Source organism: Orycteropus afer, unplaced genomic scaffold (assembly GCF_000298275.1).
Source record: "Orycteropus afer afer isolate SDZICR_OR568_19922 unplaced genomic scaffold, OryAfe1.0 scaffold00075, whole genome shotgun sequence".
Lineage (NCBI taxonomy): Eukaryota > Metazoa > Chordata > Mammalia > Tubulidentata > Orycteropodidae > Orycteropus > Orycteropus afer.
The window spans coordinates 10,318,464-10,321,724 of NW_006921662.1; positions in this window are offsets into that span (position 1 = coordinate 10,318,464).

Genomic DNA, 3,261 nt, shown 5'->3' on the forward strand with positions numbered 1-3,261 from the left:
GCCACTCCTCGGAAGGAAGGTTGGGCAATCCTACTTCCGTAGTGATACTGCCTCGGAAACCCAAGGAGGGGTCGCTATGAGTCAGGGCTGACTTGACGGCACATAACAACAACAACAACAATTTTAAGTCCCACGGTCGGCAGAGCATGGCAGGCTACTGAACAACGACATGGCTACATGCAGGGTCCAAGCGTGCCATAAGCTAGAGACCATTCCCAAGGCTTCTCCTTATAAATAGGAAGCAGACCACATCCCAAAGGCTCAGCTGTTTGTGGTAGATCCCACCATGGAGCTGATTGTCAGTCTGATCATGGGGAATAACTATCACCAGCTGCCCAGCTTCTCAACCAGGCCCAGCCAAGCTGACACACAAACATAAGTACCATATTATACATCAGTTTGACACTTTTTAAAAAAAAATTTATTGTGATTTGGGTGAAAGTTTACAGACCAAATTCACTTTCCATACAGCAGCTCACATACACTTTGTCTCATGACATTGACTGCAATTTCCCACAATGCAACAGTTCCCCTCCCACTTCCTCCTCATAGTTAGTTCTTCCCTGTGTCCTTCCCTCCCATGCCCTGCTGCCCCCAAGCTGTCTCCCTGTGCATACACAGCCCTTCTATTCTACCATGACTGATCTCCCTAAAGAGTGTAATTACCTAATATAAATGTTCAGCTCATATGCTTGTCTTTTGTTTGCCTGGAAGCCACAGGTGTGGGTTCAATTCCAGACCTGAAGGGCAGCTAGGGGCTATAGTCTCAGTGGTTCCATCAGACTTTATCAGACCAGCAAACCTGGTCCTTTTTTGTTTTAAATGATTTTGAGTTTTGTGCTACACGTTCTCCCACTCTATCCAGAATCTCCTGCATAGATCCCCCTCTGAGTGGTTGACAGTGGTAGCCAGGCACCATCTAGTTCTTCTGGTCTCATAGCGCTTTGACACTTTTATAATATTAGGATTTGGCAAACTTTTTCTTAAAGGGCCAGAGAGTAAATATTGTAGGCTTTGTGGACTAAGAGACAAAACTGAAGATATTATGCAGGCACTTATATAACCATTTAAAAATGTAAAAACCATCCTTAGCTCACAGGCTCCCTGTCCTTCATAAACCAGGTGGCTGGCCAGACGGATTTGGCCTGTAGTCTTTAGTTTGCTGGTCCCTGAACTTTCTTGCATTAATTTCTCTCAGTAATGCTGTATAATATTTTGTGTTGAGCTCTTGCTTTCTGCTGTTAGATTTATTCCCAGCTTCCAGTTTTCCAGTCTCTCTTCAGCTGTGTCTAACTCCTATTAAAACCTTCCACTGGATTCTTAACTTTGGTTAGTGGATTTTTTATAAAAAAAATTCTAGGATGCAGCAGTTTTTTAAATGTCCATATATCTGCTAAAGTCTCAAACTTGTACATCTCCTTGAACATAGCAAGCAATCTGTGTCTGAGAGCTCTAAAATCCTTGTGCCACCATGGGCCTGTTTCTATTGTCTATTGTTTTGCTGGTTTTCTTATTGCCTTGCCTCCTCATGTGCCTGATTACATTTTATTGTATTCAAGACATTTTATTAGCAAATTTGTTTGTAGAAATAATTTGAGGACTGGGATGATGACATCTTCCTGTAGAGAGAGTTTTGTTGGCTTATCCCAAGGGTTTGGGGAAACTACCACTCTATGATCACCTTAATCTAATTTCAAGACTGAAATAATTGGAGGCTGAGCTGCAATCTGCTGAGAAACCTGTTCTGTTTTCTACTTCTGGTTCACCCTTATTCTCGGGATACAAAGGAATGAAGGTGTTAGTCCAAAGTGAGGGAGGTTTATAAGGTCAAACGCCCTTTGGCAGGCCCTGTCCTCCTACTTCTAGAAATCTGTCAAAAATCACTGCTCAGCCTCTGAACTACCTCCTACAAGTCTGACAAATGCCCCCAGGAGAAGACTGGTCTATTATCACTGAATTCACCTCGCAGAGCCTTTACCTTCTCAGTGGTTCTGATCTAGTAATTTTGCAAAGTCATGTTAACTCTCTGACGACTTCAAACAGATTTTTAAAATATTGTGTAACTTTCCTAGTTGTACTCAGTGGGATGGTCAGGATAAATCATCTACTCTACCAGGAGCAGAAGTCCTTCATGAGTTATATTAGAGTTGCCTGAGTCATACAGATGGTAGTAACATGTAAAATGGTGTAAAGGAGGTTGTAGTCACTTCTTGGTCACAGCCAGCTACCCAGAGGGAGTGAGTAGTTGGACCTCTAGGATGGGGACCATAGTCACAGGGGACAGCAAGCTCAATTGGCATAACATACTACACAATACACTGTTCCACCTCCTACTTTGACGAGTAGCGACTGGGATCTTAAAAGCTTTCAAGCAGCCATCTAGATGCAAGGATGGGTCTCTCCTTGTGTGATAGTTGGAGCTGTGTGTCAACTTGGCTGGACCCCAGTTCTGTGTGGTTGTTCCCATGATGGGATCAGATGACTGTCTGCCCAAGGGGAGTTCCCCTAGGGGTGTGGCCTGCTTCCAAGATATCCAGGGACATCCTGGGAAGAGAGACATTCTTTGAGGGATTGGAACCCTGGTGTGCGGACTACAGACTTCCGTGAGTGAGCAGCCCACCGCTCGGCCTGGAGATCTTGGATTCATCTTTTGTTGGAGTCAACAACCAGTGTACTGCCTGCCAGCCTTGAATTTCTCAGCCCCCTGCACTTACGGAAGCTAAAGCGGCCACCAGCCCATCTCCTCCAGAGACTTGGACTTGTCGGCTTCTATACGTTTGTGAGCCATTTTCCTAAGATAAATTTCTCTCTCTCTCTCTATAAATATATATATATACACTTTGTTGGTTTTTGTGTTTCTCTAGAGAACCCAATCTAACACACCTTGTCCAGAGCAAAGAAGAATGAAGAAAACCAAAGATTCATAGAAACAATTTCCAAGTGACTAGTATGCCATGCGATCCTCCTATACAACTATAGTCGATCCTATATGACTATGAGACCAGAAGAACTAGATGGTGCCCGGCTACCACTGTCAACCACTTTGAGGGGATCTATGTACGAGATCCTGGATAGAGAGGGAGAACAATGTGGAAAAAACCCAAAATCATTTGGGAAAAAAAGCGGGGGGAGGGGACCAGTTTTGCTGGTCTGATAGAGCCTGATGGAACCACTGAGACTATGGCCCCTAGCTGCCCTTCAGGTCTGGAATTGAACCCACACTTGTGGCTTCCAGTCAAACAAAAGACAGGCATATGAGGT